This window comes from Pseudophryne corroboree, chromosome 1, assembly GCF_028390025.1.
Source record: "Pseudophryne corroboree isolate aPseCor3 chromosome 1, aPseCor3.hap2, whole genome shotgun sequence".
Classification (NCBI taxonomy): Eukaryota; Metazoa; Chordata; class Amphibia; order Anura; family Myobatrachidae; genus Pseudophryne; species Pseudophryne corroboree.
In genome coordinates, this window is record NC_086444.1 from 606,917,853 (window position 1) to 606,942,517 (window position 24,665).

The 24,665-nt window shown below is 43.0% G+C and overlaps 2 pseudogenes; one reads left to right on the top strand and one right to left on the bottom strand.

Annotated features, from left to right (window-relative positions):
- Nucleotides 1–745: 745 nt before the first annotated feature.
- On the bottom strand, nt 746–863 carry LOC134946333 (5S ribosomal RNA; annotated as a pseudogene).
- Nucleotides 864–2,721: 1,858 nt separating this feature from the next.
- LOC134949625 (5S ribosomal RNA) lies at nt 2,722–2,839 on the top strand (annotated as a pseudogene).
- Nucleotides 2,840–24,665: the final 21,826 nt, after the last annotated feature.

Consider the following 24,665-nt stretch of genomic DNA (forward strand, 5'->3'; position numbering starts at 1 on the left):
GACCTGGCACCGGTATGAATTATGATAATTAGTAAAGGAAACCAAAATGGACAGATATTGGAAAGAGAAAACCTTTCAATTGTAGTCCCTATTGGCGGTGCGCCCAGAGCTAGAAAGTACATGTACTTAAAAAACTGGAGAGAAAGAAAGCTCTTGTGTGGGCGCACTCTTGAAAGAAGAAGTGAGAAGAAAAAATTCTTCAGATATAAGTTGAAAAGATATTTAAAACATATATTTATTGAGTAATTAAAAAATTAATAATATCCCACTGTGATCAACAAGAACAAGGTTTTTTAATTTTATATTTTTTTAGAAAAGATATGTGAAAAAAAGAAAAAGAAATGTTCTGGTCTGAGTAATCACACGAGATGGATTGGAAAGGTTACAGACACCTGATAGTCTGGCAACCGTTTCACCTGACCAGCACAGAAATTCTGTGTTAATGAAACCAAACAGAGAGATCCAATTCTATGTCTTTGAAAGACCACTGAGGGGTCAATACTGGACAAATTACTGGTCACCTGTTGTACATATATCACAAATTTAGTAACATATCTTACACATTCCTGAAAGTTTTAGATGGTTGACGTGAGATGGGAGAGAAAAGAAGGGAGAAATAATTGGATTTTTTTTTTTTTGGGTATAGGGATGGGGAAAGAAAGAAGGGGGGGGGGGGGGGAAGGGAGTGAAAAGTGGTGATACTGCTGTTGGTGTCCACCCTTAAAATGAAGGGGAATAGTATCCTTCTCTACAACACCCGGTATTCCCAGGAAGTCTCCTCTCAGGTACTAACCTGGCCCAACGCTGCTTAGCTTCCAAGATCGAACGAGATCGGGCATTACCAGCGTGGTATGATAGTAGAGAGGCTATCTACCAATGAGAGTGCACCTATATAAGAAAGTGAAAAAAGAATTGATAGAAGGAATCTGAATAGTATGTGGATCTGCTTTCCACGTTAGGCAAGGTAATTTACCACATGGTTAGTGATACACCCTGGATCGTGGATGAGAGTCCACTGAAAAGGGATGGGCCAGTGAAGAAAGCAAGGGGAGAAGAAAAGGGAAAAAGAAGAAGGAGAAGAAGGGGAAGAAAGGAAAGGATGTGAAGTACCAGAGAAATATGTTGGTCTAAATATATTGATAGACACAAGATGGTTATCCCAAAAGAGAAAACAGATATCTCAATATGCGGCAAAGATTGAATCACATCTGAAAAAACGTCAGGTAAATTTGTGAATTAGATATGATGATACTAGATATGTTGTGTGCATAGGCACCTATGAGTCCAGTGATGCAAATTCACTGTGTGCATCAAAATTGCATAACATCTGGAAAAACGTCAGGTAAATTTGTAAATTAAATATGATGATACCAGATATATTGTATGCATAGGCACCTAACGGTTAACAGATATCACAATATGTGGCAAAGATTAAATCACATCTGAAAAAACGTCAGGTAAATTTGTGAATTAGATATGATGATACTAGATAAGTTGTGTGCATAGGCACCTATGAGTCCAGTGATGCAAATTCACTGTGTGCATCAGAATTGCATGACATCTGGAAAAACGTCAGGTAAATTTGTAAATTAAATATGATGATACCAGATATATTGTATGCATAGGCACCTATGAGTACAGTGATGCAAATTTACTGTTAATATAAGAACAGTGCAATGTACACCTAGCTACTAGATTTCTCCCGAATAACCTGATAGGTTAATTGCCCTATATATATGTGAGAATTGATGAATTGTAATATAGGTGGCAAATCCCACAGATTAAGATCACTAGTATCTCTTATGCATAGTTACACATGTCACCATACAGATTAGGATAATAAACTTGATACTCATAGTGTGATGGTGTCAGATTGCGGGAGACTATGGTAGCCAGTGGTCCTTCATGGAAGAATCTCCTGCTGTAACTATGCCTATGCATACAATATATAATAGGTGCCTATGCATACAATATATCTGGTATCATCATATTTAATTTACAAATTTACCTGACGTTTTTCCAGATGTCATGCAATTCTGATGCATACAGTGAATTTGCATCACTGGACTCATAGGTGCCTATGCACACAACTTATCTAGTATCATCATATCTAATTCACAAATTTACCTGACGTTTTTTCAGATGTGATTTAATCTTTGCCACATATTGTGATATCTGTTAACCGTTAGGTGCCTATGCATACAATATATCTGGTATCATCATATTTAATTTACAAATTTACCTGACGTTTTTCCAGATGTTATGCAATTTTGATGCACACAGTGAATTTGCATCACTGGACTCATAGGTGCCTATGCACACAACATATCTAGTATCATCATATCTAATTCACAAATTTACCTGACGTTTTTTCAGATGTGATTCAATCTTTGCCGCATATTGAGATATCTGTTTTCTCTTTTGGGATAACCATCTTGTGTCTATCAATATATTTAGACCAACATATTTCTCTGGTACTTCACATCCTTTCCTTTCTTCCCCTTTTTCTCCTTCTTCTTTTTCCCTTTTCTTCTCCCCTTGCTTTCTTCACTGGCCCATCCCTTTTCAGTGGACTCTCATCCACGATCCAGGGTGTATCACTAACCATGTGGTAAATTACCTTGCCTTACGTGGAAAGCAGATCCACATACTATTCAGATTCCTTCTATCAATTCTTTTTTCACCTTCTTATATAGGTGCACTCTCATTGGTAGATAGCCTCTCTACTATCATACCACGCTGGTAATGCCCGATCTCGTTCGATCTTGGAAGCTAAGCAGCGTTGGGCCAGGTTAGTACCTGAGAGGAGACTTCCTGGGAATACCGGGTGTTGTAGAGGAGGATACTATTCCCCTTCATTTGAAGGGTGGACACCAACAGCAGTATCACCACTTTTCACTCCCTTTCCCCTTCCCCCCCCTTCTTTCTTTCCCCATCCCTATACCCCAAAAAAAAAAAATTCCAATTATTTCTCCCTTCTTTTCTCTCCCATCTCACGTCAACCATCTAAAACTTTCAGGAATGTGTAAGATATGTTACTAAATTTGTGATATATGTACAACAGGTGACCAGTAATTTGTCCAGTATTGACCCCTCAGTGGTCTTTCAAAGACATAGAATTGGATCTCTCTGTTTGGTTTCATTAACACAGAATTTCTGTGCTGGTCAGGTGAAACGGTTGCCAGACTATCAGGTGTCTGTAACCTTTCCAATCCATCTCGTGTGATTACTCAGACCAGAACATTTCTTTTTCTTTTTTTCTTTTTTTCACATATCTTTTCTAAAAAAATATAAAATTAAAAAACCTTGTTCTTGTTGATCACAGTGGGATATTATTAATTTTTTAATTACTCAATAAATATATGTTTTAAATATCTTTTCAACTTATATCTGAAGAATTTTTTCTTCTCACTTCTTCTTTCAAGAGTGCGCCCACACAAGAGCTTTCTTTCTCTCCAGTTTTTTAAGGACCTTAACTTCTAGTCGGCACTGTCCTAGCATAAAACTACTGATGCCACAGTGCTGTTACTTCATCAGGGTGGGTGTTTAAATAGTCTTGATCAACTGGTTTGTCACCTGCTTATCAGAGGAGCTGTCACTGAGCCTCCTCATACCTCATGTAAGCAGAATGTGCCCTGCATTGTTTTACTTTTGTGAGTTTGAGTTTTTGCAGTGAGAACCCACTTTAAGAGACAGAAAAACATTATCACCCGGAATCCTGGACATTTTGCACAATCTTTTGTGTGAATTCATGCTCTGTTCTGATCAGCAGTTCTAGAACAACATAATCCTGGTGAGGGGATGTCCCAAAGTTCCATGTCAGAGGTATTTTATGGGGATTATATGACATTGTCACAGTGCTGGTTGCTCCCAGGAGAGAACTACTTGGCTTAGACAGCAGTCATAAAAATACCATGATCAGCTAAGTGTTACAAATATGGTGATGGGTCATGCTGATAGCCTGGAGAATGTAGAATCAAGAGGGAATTAGGGCCTTATAAAGACTGCATAAGAGGTAAAGGCTCTACACTACAGTGGTCAGATAAAAAGGAGACTACCACTGCATTTTACTATATTCCTATCAGTTTAACTGTCTAAGATCTACAGTATACACCTGGGAAGGTAGCAGCTCTGTTTTAAAATCCATCCTAATAGCTGACTAAGGAAACAAGGCTACCTGGTAGTGGCTGTAGAAGACCTAAGGTATAAATGTGAGATACTTTTGTCCTATCACAAATAGGACATTCAGTCATATACTGGTGGACTGCAAATGTGCAGTATGTTGAATGGAACTTGTAGACACTGCCAAAGAAGGTGTAAGAGTCTACTATTAGTGGGGGTTTTGGTGTGTTGAGGTATTGTGGGGATTTCATAGGTTTTAAATCTGGGTACATTTTTTTAGTTTTGTTTAAGTAAGCAGAGATTTTCTCATTGTTCATTTGTGTATGGAGGGGGTTTCTGACTACATCAATGACTTAATATAAAACATATGCTGCAGTTGTATTGAGGATCTGGGAGGCCCTCAAACAGAAGATCCAAAAGAAAGGACCATGGGACTCTAGGTAGCAGTTTAGTTAACATTGTATATGAGAGGGGCTATATTGTCCCAAAATAAGGCAGATTCCACAGATAGGTAGGAAGAAGTTGTTAACTGCAACATCTCCAACGCTGTGAGGAAGTTGTATCAAACATACTCTGGAGCCTATTTGGTATTAAATGCTGTCTACAATAAATCTTATAGGAATTTTCTTTTACACTCTTCCTAGGCAAATCCTTTTCCCAGTGAATTTTGTTTGTATGGTGCTCACTAAAAGGGATGAGATCATACATTTTCAAAGGGAACTGCTATAGCAACAAGACCCAAGTTGCGTCAAGAATTTGATGATGTGTGGGAGGCAAGAGATATGGTTGCTGATGCACGGTTGAACTTTAGCCTGTTTGTGTAGCATATCTTGTTTATTTGCACTGCACATATTCAGAAACTGGTCACAGGCAAGTATGGAAATGCAGATTAATACACATTTTGATAGCACCTAAAGTGACAAACACAGGAACAAAACAGTGGTGTGAAAGGGCGTTCTCATGTATACAAAGTTCAATCAATTGGTGTGTTCATGCACATATGGCCTGTTCATGCAAGAGCAGTGGAGGCGAGTAAGGGAGATGTGTCAAAGGTAGAAATAAAGTAGTCCAATATTTGGAAGGAGTAGCAAATTGTGGGGTGCGAGAGTGCTGTTATGGGTCTTCATTAATGTGGGACAGTGCAAATTGCCAGTAGGGAGGTGATCTTATAGGTAGTGGCATCCATAGCTATCCTCCTAAGGTCAAGGTTATATGCAAGCCAGGTAAAGGTTAAAGTAAAGTTAGTAAAGGTAGATGTCTGGGAAACTTCTTTCTCAGTTGGATGTGCCAAATTTATAAAACTGGTTCTCAGGTGCTTGATTTCCAAACAAACTGGTTATTTATTTTAGGAGCCACAGTACTGCCAAGCCAGAAGATAAAAACAACATCTGCCATCTGAAATGGTCAATTCTAAAGAATTTTTTGACAGGGATTACATTTTTCTCACAGAAATTGTCATAACTTCAGGTGATATAAAGTGATGTGTGTGGACCCTCAGTGTTTTGGTTTTCTGTTTTGGCAAAACCACTCTCAAGTGTTTTGGTTTGGATTTATTTTGGTTTGGGATTTCCTGAAAATGTATAAAAACAGCAGAAAGCTTGTAATTTGGACCTAATTTTATTCCTACAGTATTATTGCCATCAATAATCTTAATTTGCAGTCATTTCCAGTCAATTTGACCACCTTACAGCTCCCATTATTGTTCACCAATATTGACCAAAGGCTGGCTGGCTAAACTAAGAGACAGAGCAGCGGCACAAACACATGACATTTTAAAAGAATACAGCACATCTATGATACATTGCGGCACAGCAGTGGCAGACAAGATGGCAGTTTCATAAACTATATGAACCCATAGAATGTTTTTATTACTTAGAACTAGATGAGAGGGCCGCGGGCAGTACAGGGAAATTGAGATGGAGTATATAGTGGAAAGCAAGTAAAGCATTGGTTGATTGATTAATTGAGTGATTGGTTGATTGATTGATTGATTGATTGATTGACTAATTGATTACAAAAGAAGAATAGAGATGTGGAACAAATTAAAAAAGAAAAATTTATGTGAGATTTATAAATTCTTATGCAATTGCAAACTGATCCATGCAGCAAATCACAGACCTCATGAGTCAGGACAATACAAGAGATTCAAATGGTCTTGCGGCCATCAACAATTCTCCTCCAAAAAATACAGTATTATACGATTATTATAACAATTTATTATATGCTGCCAGTCAAACACACACAAGAGAGGATGATAATAAAAAGCATGAGCTGGTAAAGGATCGACTTGCGAATTAAGAGTGATGGAAGAACATCAACCATTTCCCCAAAAATACAATATTATATGATGATGATTATTATTATTATTATTATTATTGTTATTATTATTATTATTATTATTATTATTATATGCTGCTTGTCAAGTACACACAAGAGAGGATGATAATAAAAAGCATGAGCCGGTAAAGAATCTTCTTGTGAGAGACAGAAGACTGTCAACAATGCTCCCAAAAAAATACAGCCTATAATGAAAAGAAAAATGGTGTATAATGGAATTGCACCTGGAAATTCCCACCCACCCTTATGTTGTATATTAAAAAGCACAGTTTAACAAACCAATCACTTCAGCTACAGGAACTGCCACTTTTGTGGCTGAAATGCTTGACCCCCACAAAAGAGCACATCTGTGTGGTTTGGTTAAACCAAGCTGCCAAATAGCTTAAGGCGACGACTAACAATGTTGTTACTCATAGTCACATTTGGAATATGTCGGAATCATAATCATTCTCATCATCACCCTCCTCACTGTTGTTAATATCATCGTCATCATCACCTCACAATATTATCTCACCCATTGGAATATACCACTACAAAAGAAGTTTCTGTTTGTTGTATTTGGAGGCACACGTCATTCTCATAGAATTTGTAATTCATTTTAATGAACATCAGTTTTTCCACAATTTCTGGAAGTAGCCTCCTACGCTGATCACTCACAAGGTTCCCGATTGTGCTAAAAACTCTTTATGAAAACATACTGAAGGGTGGGCAGCTTAAGTACACCAAAGCAAGTTTTGCCTTTTTTTCCTACCAGTATTCAAGCGACTGTGACATGCTGATCTATACATTGTCAGTAACATAATCCTCTGCCATTCAATTAATGCTGACTGTATCAGATTGAGTCACAGTAGAGGTCTCAATTTATCAAAATTTTTAATAAAAACAGAATGGAAAGAAAATAGTTTAGGGCAACTTTTTTAGGCCTGACCACATGCAGTATCATAAAGTTGTTTCACTCTGGTGCACTGAGTTGACATCATAATCACCAGTGAGTCTCTTGGAAAACATAATTTTTTTTGCTGGTAGCAGCAGTTACAGGAGAAGCTGAAGCAGTAGAAGTTGTCATGTAATGTGCCACTCGAGCTGACAACTTGCACAGAAGGAGCTTTTTGCATCTCTTTAAGTTCTCGTTCATTTGGAAAGAAAGATGTTGCTTAAACCTAGGATCTAGCATGGTTGCCAAAATTGAATGATCCAGTGTCAAGATATTGCAAACCCTTGTGTCCTGGTGAAGTAAAAAAAGAACTTGATCTAGTTCAATATGCTTAGCGGAATTACTCTGTTTAATTTCTTCATCTTCTCTAGTTGCTTTTCCAGTAGTTTATTTACTGCTGCAAAGGGGGAGGGGTCACAGAAAACTACAGACAAACAATGGTAGTTGCTCGGTCATTAGGAAATTTAGGGGTGGGGATTTGCACCCCCCCTCCTCTCTGTCTGTTGTTTGTCTGTGACCCCTCCCCCTTTTCAGCACCTGATACATAAATATCTCCAGGAATGACCGAGCAACTACCATTGTTTGTCTGCTTGTGTGCAAGAGGCATTGAATAGGAGCAGTATTTGAAAGGCATGCTGTTCCTTGTAGTGCCAATGGGAGATCTTTGGGTGGCTCCCGGGTAAGGTAGCTCTCTGTCTGTATGTGTTTTAGTAATAGCCTTTATCATGAGGCCTACTGTGACAAATTACATGGCCCTATGTGGGCACTGCTATTATGTACTGTTAGGACTGCTGATATCGGAAAACCCGTGAAGTGTCTCAGCAGCTAAACATGTGTTTGCAAACATGTGCGACTACTTCTCTGAATTTCTATTGCCAGATAGGTTCAGGTATGGTTACAGGCAATTTTTAGTGTGCTGAAGGGAAATTTAGGGGTGGGGATTTGCACCCCCCCCCCTCCTCTCTGTCTGTTGTAAATCCTGAGGACAGTCTTAGCGGGGTAAGCCATTTTGCGATCATATCCCTGAGTTTATCCAAAATATTGCCACTGGTATGCCTCTTAGTGAAACCTGTGATACAGAGAGTAGCCTGCCTGTGAATGAGCTGCTGTTGTGTATTAGATACTTCTGTTACTACTGCTGTTTGTGCAGGTGAGTAGTTGCTTATCTGGAAAACTGGGATACAGGTGAAATTTGGTAGTGGGGATACATAACCTCAACTAATTATTTAAAACCAGATGCTTTGATGGCGGTTTCTGGACGCAAAGCTAATGCTAACATAGTCATCATGGCTTCAGTGATCTTTTGTGCAACAGGATGGCAGCTGCCATACTTAATTCCTCTTACAAATGCTTGTTTCACAGTCAATAGTTGTTTGAAATGATTTGTCTTCTTGGTCCCCTTCTGGGTTAAAGAGTCACCCCCAGGTCATTAATGGGAAGGTTGATGGTGTGGGTGTTGATGGTGGAGATTGCATGGGCTGGTCCAAACTGTTAGTAGCTGATGCTGGACTGCTTGTTATTATTTTACAGATTTTCTTTTTTATGTAAAACTTTTTATTAACCCTACACCAGGTGCACCTCTGGGACTCCCGGGTTCAGGCGCAGTGTGCCTGACAGGCGCCTGTTAGAAAATCGTCATTAGCACCTAATTAACCCAATTCTAATGCTCTTAAAGTGATCAGTGACCTTCATTAGGACGTACACAGAGAGAAATCGTAGGTTTTACGGGCCATTTCAGCAGAAAATCTGAAGTAAAAAAGAGAAATCACGAACATGAGTATAAGTTTGGGCGCAGTGTGCCCGGGAGGCCACCCTGGACAAACCTACATATTTCCGCAATATATCCACAATCTTTGTAATTTTCATTCATAAAATGAGCAAAGTAAACACTTAATAGTTGAAAATAAAAGGAAAAATTAACCTTCAAAAGTCGGAGGAGTTTGGGCTCAGTGTGCCTGAGGGGTCAGGAAGGTCACTACTGCACTCCACGTAGGCGGCGGAAAAACTGACTAGGGGGGTTTCGAGCAGCACGTAGAGATAGGAAGGTACTAGGAGGGACAGGCCGCTGTGCTCCCTTGGGGCGGAGAGGGGTGCGAGAACAGCTTTGCTGCGCCTGACTGAGGGGTAAAGCATTACACAACATCAAATACATCAAATGTGGTATTTTGATTTTGAGCAATGAATTGAAAAAATCATATCCACAATAGTGCTGCCAAGAGGTCTGCCAGATCCGGGTAAAATTCTGTGGGCATGGCCTAATAGCGGGAGGTGTGGCCATCCCCCTTAGGGGAAAACGGAAAAAAGTCTGTAGCGCAGATCAGGGGATCATGAATTACCCCCCATCCAGGGGCAATTCGAGGGAGGATCACGATCAACGTGATTGCTCCCCCCCATACCTGCATAGCAACAGGCAGAGGCGCAGGAGCAGCAGCCTCTCTGCATCATTGCAGCCCAGCACACTGCAGCCTGTGCTGTGCTGACAACGTGAGAGCTCACGCTGCTGCTGCCCGGTAAGGAGGAAGCAAGCAAAGGGGATGGGGGGACGGGGATTGTGGCAGACCCGGGCCTGGGTAATTAGTACCTGCCCCCCATCTCGGTGGCCCTGATCCACAACAGCTTATCAAAGAATCAAAAATAACAATACAATCATCTTCAATATGGCACGTCACATTTACACATGGTAGAATCAAATCAGTATGTAAATCAAACAATAAACCAAATATTCTGTTTATCAGGGACATGGGTAGTCTAAAGTCAAAGGAGCTGCAATATCCCAGAAAATGTTAAGTGTCAAGCACTAAGTTTCCATCCATAATCAGGATCACAAAGATCTTCATTGGCACAATTGTGAGTTCACCTTCTTACCACACCTAACATATCCTGCCTGTGTAACCTGGACAATAAGCACTGTATTTCCATGTTTTTGACGCACTTACAATGTTTAATTTCTCCCTCAGTTACTTGTATATTTATTTGCAGTATTCACAAACATCTTCATGCACATGCTGAACCTATATCATTTTGTCTTTACACACTTGCAAATCCAGTCTGAATTACCTTTGCTTTTTGCTTACCCTCTCATGTTCTCTCATTTCTAACACATCCTTCAATTTCAATTTCTGCAACTACATAAACTTTCTGCTGTAACCAAATTTTAATGCCACTGAACACTTCCAACACTGTACTTTCACCTGCATTTCTGCAATCCTACTGCTCTGTTCACCTTACAACCACCACTCCTATTTCCAAATGTATCATTCTATTTACCTAATCCACACTACAGCATGTCTAGCCTGTCACTATCATCCCCCACCACTCCTTGTCTGCCTTATCCTTTTCTCTGTCCCCTGCTCCCACCTCTATCCTTCTCCCCTAGTCTCCTACATTTCCTTCTCTCTCCCCTCCGTTGTCTCCCATCCACTCCACTGCCTCACTTCCACTCCTCCCTTGACATCCCACTGTCATTCACCTCTACCCTACCATGGGCCCAATCGTCCACCACTCTGCCCTGCTCCCTCCCTCCTCTCCCTACCTCACGTCATATCCATTTGCACCACACTTTACTCCCTCCATGCTCAACTGCTGAAGTGTACCTTCCTAGCCCAGGACCCTCACTACATCCTCTGTATCCCTGTCTTCTAAATCCATCTCACCTCATTGCTACAGCAACCCTGATAATCTCATTCACATCACTTCCTCAGACTCTCTCCCTCTCTCCTGTGCCCTCTGGAATGCCAGATCTGTCTGTAATAAACTGGTCCCCACCCATGACCTTTTCATCTCAAATTCCTTGCATCTCCTATCCATCACTGAAACTTGGATTACCCCCTCTGACACAGTTTCTCCCACGGCTCTCTCTGCTGGGGCGTCTCACATTCTCATCCCCCTTCCCGACTTGGGTGTTGCCACGGTGGTGGTGTTGGGATCCTACTACCCTCTAGCTACTCATACCAACTCATACCACCAGAACCATCCTTTACATTCTCTACATTTGAGGTCCATGCCCTACGCCTCTTCCAACCTGTTCATCTTCGAGTAGCTGTCATTTACCGCCCCTCTGGCTTGTCCTCCAAATTCCTTGACAACTTTGCATCCTAGCTTCCTCATTTCCTCTCTTCTGACATTCCCTCCATTATCCTAGGTGATTTCAACATCCCTATAGATAACCCCACAAAATCACCTGCCTCTAAGACTACCATCACAAAGCGTAACATTGAGGCTATTGACACCACTTCCCTATCCTCCCTGTTTGACTCACTCCTCTCTCCTATTCTCTCTCTTTCCTGCCCAGAACAAGCTACTTCCCTATACAATGCATCCCTTACCTCTGCTCTTGACTCTGTCGCCCCACCAACCACTATTCACCCTCGCAGATCGACACGTCAACCATGGCACACCAAATGCACCAGATATCTGCAAAAATGCTCATGTACAGCTGAGCGACAGTGGAGGAAATCACGCTCTAAAGCTGACTTTCTCCACTACAAATGTATGCTCTCATCGTACTTTGCTGCCCTTACCCTCTCTAAACAATCGTACTTCAAAAACCTCATCTCCACCCAATCCTCAAACCCTCGGCGCCTCTTTGTCACTGTCAACTCACTTCTCTGCCCACCCCCGCCTCAACTCCCCTCTTCACTTTCTGCTCTTGACTTTGCCACGTACTTCACATCCAAAATTGACTGCATTCATCAGGACATAACATCCCACCAGAACCTGAGCAACCCCCTTCCTCCATTTCCCGACTTCCCCTCTCCTTCCCTCCTACCAACTCTGACATCTTTCTTCCCTGTATCTGGAGAGGAAGTCATGGTCCTCATTCGGTCCTCACCTCCCTCCAACTCCCCACTTGACTCTATTCCCTACCACCTTCTCCGCTTCTTCTTCTGCCTGTTCCCATCTTGCCCATCTACTCAATCTGTCACTCTCATCAGGCACTGTCCCTTCTGCCTTCAAGCATGCACTTGTCTCCCCTATTCTTAAAAAACCTGCCCTTGATCCAACCAATCTCTCCAACTACTGACCCATTTCTCTTCTCCCTTTTGCCTCCAAACTCCTTGAGCGTATTGTCTACAACCGCCTCACTGTCTTTATTTCTTCCCACTCACTGCTTGACCCTTTCCAGTCTCGTTTCCATCCTCAGAACTCCACCGAAACTGCTCTCACAAAAGTCTGCAATGACCGCCTTGCTGCTAAATCCAGGGGCCACTACTCTCTGCTTATTCTCCTTGAGCTCTCTGCTGCTTTTGACACTGTAGACCACCCTCTCCTCCTGCAAATCCTTTACTCACTTGGATTGCGTAATACTGCTCTCTCCTCACTGTCTTCCTACCTTTCTGACCGTTCTTTTTCTGTCTCCTCTCATGACTCCCCCCCACTTCCTCTACCAGTAGGTGTCCCCCAAGGTTCTGTTCTAGGGCCTCTCCTTTTCTCTCTCTCTACACATCCTCATTAGGTGAGCTCATTAGCTCTTTTGACTTAAAATATCATCTCTACGATGACGATACTCAAATCTTCCTGACCTCTCCCCTGCTCTCCTCACTCGTATCTGCAACTGTCTCTCTGCTATCTCCTCCTAGATGTCCCAGTGCTTTCTTAAACTTGACATGTCTAAGACTAAGCTGATCATCTTCCCTCTCTCCCGCATAACCTCACCTCCCACAATTTCATTATCCATTGATGGCACAACTATCTCCTCTAGCCCCCAAGTGCGATGTCTTGAAATAATCCTTGACTCCTCCCTCTCCTTTAAACCACACATTCAGTACCTCTCACAAACCTGCCATTTCTATCTCAAAAACATCTCCAGGATCAGACCCTTTCTCACCCAGGACGCTACTAAGACCCTCATCCACTCACTGATCATCTCCAGATTGGACTACTGCAATCTCCTCCTATCTGGACTCTCTCAAGAATGCCTCTCTCCACTCCAATCTATTCTCAATGCTGATGCCTGACTCATCTTTCTCCCCAAACGTACTACATCCACATCCCCTCTCTTGCAGAACCTTCACTGGCTACCCTTCATATTCATAATTCAATTCAAGCTTCTCACACTCGCCTACAAAGCCCTCACGCACTCTTCTCTCTCTTACATCTCTGACCTTATCTCTCTTTACATTCCCACCCATCCTCTTCGCTCTGCTAATGCATGCCATCTCTCCTGCCAACTGATTACCTCCTCCCACTCCTACCTACAAGATTTTGCATGTGCTGCTCCCTATCTCTGGAATGCTCTAACTCTCCCCATCTGACTCTCCACAACTTTACAAAACTTCAAATGGGCTCTCAAGACCCACTTCTTCACCAAACCCAGCCAACTCTCCTCCTAACCCTCTTGTCTATGCTAACTGTCTACCCCTTCTATGTAACCTCGGTCTGTTAGCACCTCACCTTTTAGATTGTAAGCTCGCTAGAGCAGGGACTTCTTTCCTCATGTGCCTTTTCTTTTCTTACTTACACAATCTTATACTCCATACTCCCTTTGATGGCACCCTGTGTTTTCTATACCTGTCCTATATTGTCTTGTACTGTAAGTGCTGTTTTCTTGTTTGCTCATTTGATTATGTACTGTGTAATGGACGCTGCGGATCCCTTGTGGCGCCATATAAATAAATAAATAATAATAATAATAATAATAATATAGGAGGATTCTGCAATAACAATCTATTCTCATACCATTCTGTATTCTTTAGGGAATGTCTAATCCTTATTTGGAAATCTGCTGGAAGAGTAAAACTATAACTTTCCCAAGAATCAAAAAATTTAGATATACATTTTTCTTTATCTAAAGTCATCTCCAACCAATCCATTTGAAATATATTATGCAATTTCCCTTAAAAAGAGCGAGGGAGGGTGAATTAGGACGGATCCATGGCTGCAAATTGTTTTTTCGATCTGCTGCATGGATAGCCAAAAGCAACTTCTTGCATCCCTTGGTGACCTGTTGGTTGCTAGGAGTGATCCCGAAAATTGCCAAATTGATTTTTTAGATTTTAATAAATTGCATGAACGTGAGTAAATTGCAACAATGAGGATGTGCTTAGATGATTAACATCCCTACCTCTACTTACTTTGGCCTCATAAATTGTACAAATGCCTTGACAAATGTTGTCAGGATTTGGGTAGAAATGATTCCACACGAAGAGTTGGATTTTTTGGTCCTATACCCAGGCATAACAATTTCCTTCATCTTCTTATCATCACTGGCATGAACTGCAGCCACTAGAGAACAACATCCTCCTCTTGAACTTTATCAACTTCTTCTAAGCAAACATATTCATCATCAACATCCTCCTTAGCATCAAATACACAAATAGCATCCTCAATTTCCATGTCTGTCTCTAAACCATCACCATCCTTACTGCTGCTCATCATAACATTTGCAGGGGGTTCAAAACTGGTGGAAGGGACTTCCCTATGATTACAGTGTCAGAATTAGAAATGTTTGACTCGCACATATAATAATAATAATAATAATAATAATAATAATAATAATAATAATAATAATAATTATTATTATTATTATTATTATTTTATTTATATAGCGCTCTTTCTCCAATATGACTCAAGGCGCTTAACAGATACATAGCATAATATAGTACAGAAAATAATGAAGTACATGAAGATACTAAAAGGGACATTATGAAAATGCTTGAGTAAACAGGAAAGTCTTGAGTCTACTTTTGAAGGATTCTATAGTTGGGGCCTCTCGCACTGTGCGGGGAAGTGAGTTCCATAGAGTTGGAGCCGTGACTAAAAGTTCGACCCCCAGATGAATTACGGTAGATTCTAGGTACTGCTAAAAGTCCTTCATCTACAGATTGCAGTAATCTTTAGAATGTAAGCTCTCACGAGCAGGGCCCTCTTCCCTCATGCGCTTATCCTTTCTTACTTTAATAATCTTCAACTGCACCAAATCCATTTGTCTTCTGCCACCTGATACTTATTCCAGTGTCATCTGCTGAGGTAACTATGTTTATTTACCCTGTACTTGTCCTATACTGTCATCAACTGTAAGTTGCTGTTTTACTGCTTGATTATTTGTTTATGTACTCTGTAATTGGGCGCTGCGGAACCCTTGTGGCGCCATATAAATAAAGGATAATAATAATAATAATAGAGTGGGGCAGTATGGGGTCAGAAGCTGTTTCAGGTACCTTGGGCCCTGGTTATGTAATGCTTTGAAACTCAGTAAGCCAATCTTGAAGATGATTCGCCATCTTACAGGCAGCCATATCACTCGTGGACACCCTTAGACTATCCTTACGGATTTGTGAAGTTTGCAAACACACAGTTTGTTCATGAGCCTTAGAACTTAATTCAGACCCGATCATTGTTGTGCAAATTCGCACATCGGGCGATTATCGAATGACTGCACACGTGTATACACTGCAATGCACAGGTGCAAGCCCAAACAGCGACAGGAAGGTGTGAAAATTTTGATCACTAGGCATACGCAAGGTGATTGTCAGAAAGCGGACATTTGTGGGTGGTTTCTGGGAGGGTGTGTGATGTCAGCTCCGGCTCTGAACAACCTGTTTCATCGCACTGTAGGAGAAAATCCTTGGCTATGCACAGACTGCACAGTACGGAAAAATCATTCGATGGTGAGTGATTTGCGAACAGATTTGCAGCTGTCCGCTGTTTGGTGCAGTTTTCGCACGGCGTACACATGCATTCGCACACTTGCACGGGGCGGGATTTCACTCTCTATGGGCGGCGACTATCTGATCACACTATCTGACCACAGCTCTCTACAAATTTGCAGAGTAGCAATTAGTTCTGAATTAGACCCTTAGGGCCAGATGTACTAAGCCTGAAAAGTGATAAATATCACAGTGATAAAGTGCCAGCCAATCGGCTCCTAACTGTCATTTTTCAAACACAGCCTGTGACATGACAGTTAGGAGCCGATTGGCTGGTGCTTTATCACAGTGATATTTATCACTTTTCAGGCTTAGTACATCTCCCCCTTAGTGTCCTTCCTGTCATGCACTAATTTGCCTGTTTTAAAGATGACACATCTAAACTCAGGGATTCAGTATGGGTTCCCGGCGATCGGGATCCCAACGGTCATAAGACTGATGCAAAAATTCCGACAGGTGGGATCCCGATGATGAGCGCAGCGTGTCCCCTCACGGGCTCGCTGCACTCTCCACACTTCGGGCCAGGTGGCAAGCTTTGCTCCCCACACTAATTTATTCCCCCTCATGGGGGTGGCGTGGACCACACCCCAAGTGGGGATTACGTGCCCTGGTCAGGATTTTGATTGCCGGGATTCCTTTGGCTGTCTGGATTCCGGCATCGGTATCCTGACCACCGGGATACCGACAGCCGGGAAACTAACTGCTTCCCAGACTCGGAGTGAAAAGGTGTTGAATGTGAGGTTACAGAAGATGCCTGGCTGTATTAGGCTACAACTTTAACAATAGGCCTTTTATTGCATGATACCGCACAGGACCGCCACTAGCAATTTTCCTTGCCACTGTGTGTTGTGTATGTCATATTGGCAATTTTACATTTTTGGGCAGTAATTTTACCTTTCATAGTTAGAGCTAATGTTTTCTTTACCATTGTGAAATAGTGTTTAGATTTCAGGGGGTATTTTTACTAAAAGTTGGTTTTGGTCGATTTGTAATAGATTTTGTGTTTAAGAGTCTAAATTACACATTTAATAACAGATCATTTTTGACATCTTTTAAAAAAATGTTCAAAATCATCCATTAGTAAATGTGGTATTTAGACCCTGGAAGACAAAATTGACCAAACATTGGGGGTAATTCCAAGTTGATCGCAGCAGGAATTTGGTTAGCAGTTGGGTAAAACCATGTGCACTGCAGGGGAGGCAGATATAACATGTGCAGAGAGAGTTAGATTTGGGTGTGGTGTGTTCAATCTGCAATCTAAATTGCAGTGTAAAAATAAAGCAGCCAGTATTTACCCTGCACAGAAACAAAATAACCCACCCAAATCTATCTCTCTCTGCACATGTTATATCTGCCTCCCCTGCAGCGCACATGGTTTTGCCCAACTGCTAAAAAATTTCCTGCTGCGATCAACTTGGAATTACCCCCATTGACCAAACTTTGACCAAAAATCGACCCAGATAATTTTTTAGTAAATATACTTCTAAATACCACATTTACTAACATATGATTTTTTACATATTTTTGTAAAAGGATTTAAAAAATCATCTGTTAGTAAATACATGATTTAGACCGTGAAACCCAAAATTGATGAAAAAAAATAGATCCAATATCGACCAAAAATTGATATACTTCTACCCAAATCAACTTTTAGTAAATATACCCGTAGGTGCACTTTCTTGAACCTTCTTTCTCCTTGGCCTCCTTTAGTAGATGTTGAAGAAGTACTATAACTGGCAGCAGCCACAGCTCCAGTACTGGGTTGCTCCTGCTTTTCTATTGACTGATCCATGAATGGTTTTATTTTTTAAAACCATGACAGGAGTAAAGGTACTGTTGTTGAGCTTAAGTGCCACAACACCAAGAGAACATACAATGAGTTTGGGAAAGTCAGAGTGTCGGCTGTTATTTTTACCATGCAGTTTTATTTAAAAAACTGGAAAATTTAGTTGAGACCAGCAAAAAAATAAAAAAAATAAAAAAAAATACTTATGATTTTGGGGTTCAGGTGGTGGGAATTCCACGTTCCCAGTAATACCACCCTAATATATGCTGTGTAACTCTTAATACTAACACACTATGCAGATTATTTAATTCGATTATCAAAAAAAAGTATGACATGCATGATTTTTTACAAGCCAGAAAAACATATTGTCTCCTTTGCAAAAAATATTTTTTTAGTAGAAATTGGGAGTAACACACACCCAGTAACACAGCCCTAATATACACTGTGTCACCAGGGGCGTAGCCAGACTTTTTGGGCCCCATAGCAACATTTTGAAGGGTCCCCTGTCCCAATGCTGCTAGAGAGACACTTCTCTATGCAGCAGTTGTTAATTGTACCCTAGCTCATTTTCTAAGCCATAGTAGTGCCTTAGCTAAGGTTATGCCCCATAGTAGTGCCCTAGTTTCTTTAATGAACCATACTAGTGTCCTAGTTCAAATTATGTCAAATTGTAGGGCTGCCAGTACACCTTATGCAACACACCACCTCCATTTCACATGATTCCACTTCATATTGTGCCACATTACAGTGCCCCAAGTTCATATTATGTAACGTTTTAATGCCCCCCAGTTCATTTTATACCACACTACAATGAGCAGGTCCAGGAGCTTAACTAGTTTTATTGTAGTTGGGCCCCAAGCATTGACAGATTACCAAATAGGCAGAGTAGGCACCGGCCAATGGGCCACATGTCTATTAGGGGCCACACAACGGATCAAAATAATATTGATATGATCTTGAAGGAAAATGACAATCAATTGTTGCTAAAAGATAAGAAAAATGTATCAACTCAAAGAAATGAAAACTTTACATTAAAGACTATATAGAGAAACTACTGTATTAATGTAATGTACCTATCAACAACTTAAAGTACATAAACCATAGATATCAGATTCAGATGACAGTTTCCAGATCGTAGACTGTTGGTTGGTAAAATTAAAAATGTATTAGGAAATAATTTGCAATGGGGCCCCCCAGATTTCAACTGCCTAGGGGCCTTCACATGGTTTAACCCAGCAACTGTGGGCCCCTCTTTGTCAGCGACTGGGGGCCCCTCTCAGCTCTGGCCTCCATAGCAGCTACACTCCTTGCACCTACGGTAGCTACACCCTTCTGTGTAACTCTTATTAACAATAACACACAAAGCAAATGATTTAATTCAATTATCAAAAAAAGTATGACAGACAATTTTTTTTACAAGCCAGAACAAGAAAAATAAGAATTTACTCACCGGTAATTCTATTTCTCGTAGTCCGTAGTGGATGCTGGGAACTCCGTAAGGACCATGGGGAATAGACGGGCTCCGCAGGAGACTGGGCACTCTAAAAGAAAGATTAGGTACTATCTGGTGTGCACTGGCTCCTCCCTCTATGCCCCTCCTCCAGACCTCAGTTAGGGAAACTGTGCCCGGAAGAGCTGACACAACAAGGAAATGATTTGGAATCCAGGGTAAGACTCATACCAGCCACACCAATCACACTGTACAACTTGTGATAACCATACCCAGTTAACAGTATGAACAACAACTGAGCCTCATTTAACGGATGGCTCATAACAATAACCCTTTAGTTAAGCAATAACTATATACATGTATTGCAGAGAGTCCACACTTGGGACGGGCGCCCAGCATCCACTACGGACTACGAGAAATAGAATTACCGGTGAGTAAATTCTTATTTTCTCTGACGTCCTAGTGGATGCTGGGAACTCCGTAAGGACCATGGGGATTATACCAAAGCTCCCAAACGGGCGGGAGAGTGCGGATGACTCTGCAGCACCGCATGAGCAAACTCAAGGTCCTCCTCAGCCAGGGTATCAAACTTGTAGAACTTAGCAAACTTGTTTGACCCCGACCAAGTAGCAGCTCGGCAAAGCTGTAAAGCCGAGACCCCTCGGGCAGCCGCCCAAGAAGAGCCTACCTTCCTTGTGGAATGGGCTTTTACCGATTTTGGATGCGGCAATCCAGCCGCAAAGTGAACCCGCTGAATCGTGCTATAGATCCAGCGTGCAATAGTCTGCTTCGAAGCAGGAGCGCCAACCTTGTTGGCTGCATACAGAATAAACAGCGAGTCAGACTTTCTGACTCCCGCCGTTCTGGAAACATAAATTTTCAAAGCCCGGACTATGTCCAGTAACTTGGAATCCTCCAAGTCCCTAGTAGCCGCAGGCACCACAATAGGCTGGTTCAAATGAAACGATGATACCACCCTAGGGAGAAATTGGGGACGAGTCCTCAATTCTGCCCTGTCCATATGGAAGATCAGATAAGGGCTTTTACATGACAAAACCGCCAATTCTGACACACGCCTAGCCGAAGCTAAGGCCAATAGCATGACCACTTTCCACATGAGATATTTTAGCTCCACGGTCTTAAGTGGCTCAAACCAGTGGGATTTCAGGAAATCCAACACAACGTTAAGATCCCAAGGTGCCACCGGTGGCACAAAAGGAGGCTGAATATGCAGCACCCCCGGAACAACATCTGAACTTCAGGCAGTGAAGCCAGTTCTTTTGAGAGAAAATGGATAGGGCCGAAATCTTGACCTTTATGGATCCTAATTTTAGGCCCATAGTCACTCCTGACTGTAGGAAGTGCAGGAATCGACCCCGCTGGAATTCCTCTGTAGGGCCTTCCCGACCTCACACCAAGCAACCTATTTTTCGCTATATACAGTGAAAAAGTCTTGCTGTCACGTCTTTCCTAGCCTTTATCAGCGTAGGAATAACTGCATCCGGAATGCCCTTTTCCGCTATGATCCGGCGTTCAACCGCCATGCCGTCAAATGCAGCCGCGGTAAGTCTTGGAACAGACAGGGCCCCTGTTGCAACATGTCCTGTCTGAGAGGCAGAAGCCCTGAATCCTCTGAGAGCATTTCTTGCAGCTCCGGGTACCGCGTCCTTCTTGGCCCATTCGGAGCAAAGAATATTGTTCTCACTCCTCCTTTTATTACAATTCTCAGCCCTTGGGTATAAGAGGAAGAGGAGGGAATACATAGACCGACTGGAACACCCATGGTGTTACTAGTGCGACCACAGCTATCACCTGAGGGTCCCTTGACCCGGCTTAAAACCTTTTTTTGCTTTTTATTGAGGTGGGACGCCATCTAGTCCACCTGAGGCAGTTCCCATCAATTTGCAAACTGCGTGAAGACTTCCTGATGAAGTCCCCACTTTCCCGGGTGGAGGTCATGCCTGCTGAGGAAGTCTGCTTCCCAGTTGTCCACTCCCGGAATGAACACTGCTGACAGTGCGCTTACTTGATTCTCCGCCCAGCGAAGAATTCTGGTGGCTTCTACCCTCGCCACCCTGCTCCTTGTGCCGCCTGCGGTCTGACTGGATCAGAACCGGTTTGTCGCGAAGCAGGATCTCCGCTTGACTTAGGGCGTTGTATATGGCCATTAGTTCCAGGATATTGATGTGAAGGCAAGTCTGTTGACTTGACCACAGACCTTGGAAATTTCTTCCCTGTGTAACTGCCCCCCACCCTCGGAGGCTTGCATCCGTGGTCACCAGGATCCAGTCTTGAATGCCGAATCTGCGGCCCTCGAGAAGGTGAGCACTCTGCAGCCACCACAGGAGAGACACCCTGGCCCTGGGGGATAGGGTGATTAACCGATGCATCTGAAGAGGTGATCCGGACCACTTGTCCAGTAAGTCCCATTGGAAGGTCCTCGCATGGAACCTGCCTAAGGGGATGGCCTCGTATGATGCCACCATCCTTCCCAGGACTCGAGTGCAGTGATGCACTGACACCTGTTTTGGTTTTAATAGATTCCTGACCAGTGTCATGAGCTCCTGAGCACTCTCTATCGGGAGATAAACCCTTTTCTGGTCTGTGTCTAGGATCGTGCCTAGGAGAGGCAGATGAGCTGTAGGAACCAACTGCGACTTTGGAATATATAGAATCCAGCCTATGTTGCCGTTACACTTCCAGAGAAAGTGATACGCTGTTCAGTAACTGCTCTCTTGATCTCGCTTGTATGAGGAGATCGTCCAAGTACGTGATAATAGTGACACCTTGCTTCCGCAGGAGCACAATCATATCCGCCATTACCTTAGTTATGACAATCCCGTACCGCAATTCTGAGGTACGCCTAATGAGGTGGATAAATGGGGACATGAAGGTATGCATCCCTTATGACCCGATTCACGATAAAGTCTCCCTCTTTTTAGGCTTGCCCTGACCGCTCTTAGCGATTCCATCTTGAACTTGAACCTTCTCAGGTATATGTTCGGGGATTTTTAATTCAATATGGGTCTGACCGAACCGTCTGGTTTCGGGATTACAACATGGTCGAATAATAACACCCTCTTGTTGAAGGAGGGGACCCTTGACCACCACCTGTTAAAGATACAATTTGTGAATTGCAGTTAACACTGGCTCCCCCTCTTGGGGAGAAGCCCGCAGGGCCGTCGGTGAGGGGGCATCTTCTCACAGTCCAGCTTGTATCCCTGAGACACAATATCTATTGCCCAGGGACCTAACAGGGAGTGAACCCACTTGTGGCTGAACTTACGAAGGCGTGTCCCCACCGGGCCTAGCTCCGCCTGTGGAGCCCCAGCGGCATAGGTGGATTTTTGTAGGGGCCGGGGAGGACTTCTGTTCCTGGGAACTAGCTGTGTTGATCCCGGCTCTGACAAGAAAGGACGCACCTCAGACTTTCTTGTTTCTTTATTCGAAAGGCTGCATTTAATAATGTTGTGCTTTCTTAGGCTGTGCAGGAATATAAGGCAAACTAGCAGAATTACCAGCTATAGCTGTGGAGACCAGGCCCGAGAACCCTTCTCCACACAATCCTCAGCCTTCCATATGCCTCTTAAGTCGGCATCATCTGTCCAATGCATATTCTACAGGACACGTCAAGCAGAGAACGACATAGCTTTGACTCTAGGACCCAGTATACTCATGTCTCTTTGGGCATGCTTTATAACTATATATCTATCACTTAAGACAGCATCTTTAATATATTTACTAGGGTCTCAATCTCTGCTGATAAGGTACCTGTCCACGCTGCCACAGCGCTATAAACCCATGCCGACACAATCGCCGGTCTGGGTAGTATACTAGAATGTGCACGCTATCTGCAGGATCCCTAAGAATAGCAAGTGCTACCGTCTGTGCAAACAGGACACCCTAGGGGAAGATTCTCAACACATCCTGGCCCTAGTGGGGAAAGGATACAGCCTGAGAATTCTCTTGTGGGAAGCTGCCGTCTCTTGTCTGGAGATTCCCGCTCTTTTTCCTCATGAGAGGAGGGAAATTTACCTCAGCATTCTTCCCCTTAAACATGTGTACTCTCGTGTCAGGGACAGATGAGTCATCAGTGATATGCAAATCATCTTTTATTTCAATATCATATATTGAATACCTTCTAGCCATCTTGGCTGTAACTTTGCATTATCGTAGTCGACAGTGGAGTTAAACTCCGTGTCGATACCAGTGTTTGTTATTTTGGATAGTGAGCATTGTGAGACTCTGAAGGTCTCTGTGACATAGGGACAGACATGGGTAGATTTCCTGTCTGTTCCCTAACCATTTGTGCAATAAATTCACCTTAGCACTTACACATATCCAAACAGGTGTCGGCGTTGTCGACGGAGACACCCTCTCACATACATATCCGCTCTATCACCTCCTTAGAGGAGCCTTTTACCTCAGACATGTCGACACACGCGTACCGACACACCACACACACAGGAGATGCTCTATTTGAAGACAGTTCCCCCACAAGGCCCTTTGGCGAGGCAGAGAGAGAGTATGCCAGCACACACCCCAGCGCTATATAACCCAGGGATTACACTACAACTCAGTGTTTACCCAGTAGCTGCTGTATATACAATTTTTGCGCCTAAATTTATGTGCCCCCCCCCCCCTCTCTTTTCACCCTTTGTGTACCAGGATACTGCAGGGGAGAGCCTGGGGAGCTTCCTTCCAGCGGAGCTGTGAAGAGAAAATGGCGCTGGTGTGCTGAGGAAGAAGGCCCCGCCCCCTCAGAGGTGGGCTTCTGTCCTGTTTCTGACTAAAAATGGCGGGGGTTTTATACATATACAGTCACAGACTGTATTATGTGTATTTTTATGCCAAAGGTATTTTTATTGCTGCCCAGGGCGCCCCCCCCCCCAGCGCCCTGCACCCTACAGTGACCGGAGTGTGTGGTGTGCTGTGGGAGCAATGGCGCACAGCTGCGGTGCTGTGCGCTACCTTAATGAAGACAGGAGTCTTCTTCTGCCGATTTCATCGCTTCTCTTCTGTCTTCTGGCTCTGCAAGGGGGACGGCGGCGCGGCTCCGGGAACGGACGATCGAGGTCAGGCCCTGTGTTCGAACCCTCTGGAGCTAATGGTGTCCAGTAGCCTAAGAAGCACAAGCTAGCTGCAAGCAGGTAGGTTTGCTTCTCTCCCCTCAGTCCCACGTAGCAGTGAGTCTGTTGCCAGCAGATCTCACTGAAAATAAAAAACCTAACAAATACTTTCTTTCTAGCAAGCTCAGGAGAGCCCACTAGGAGCACCCAGCTCTGGCCGGGCACAGATTCTAACTGAGGTCTGGAGGAGGGGCATAGAGGGAGGAGCCAGTGCACACCAGATAGTACCTAATCTTTCTTTTAGAGTGCCCAGTCTCCT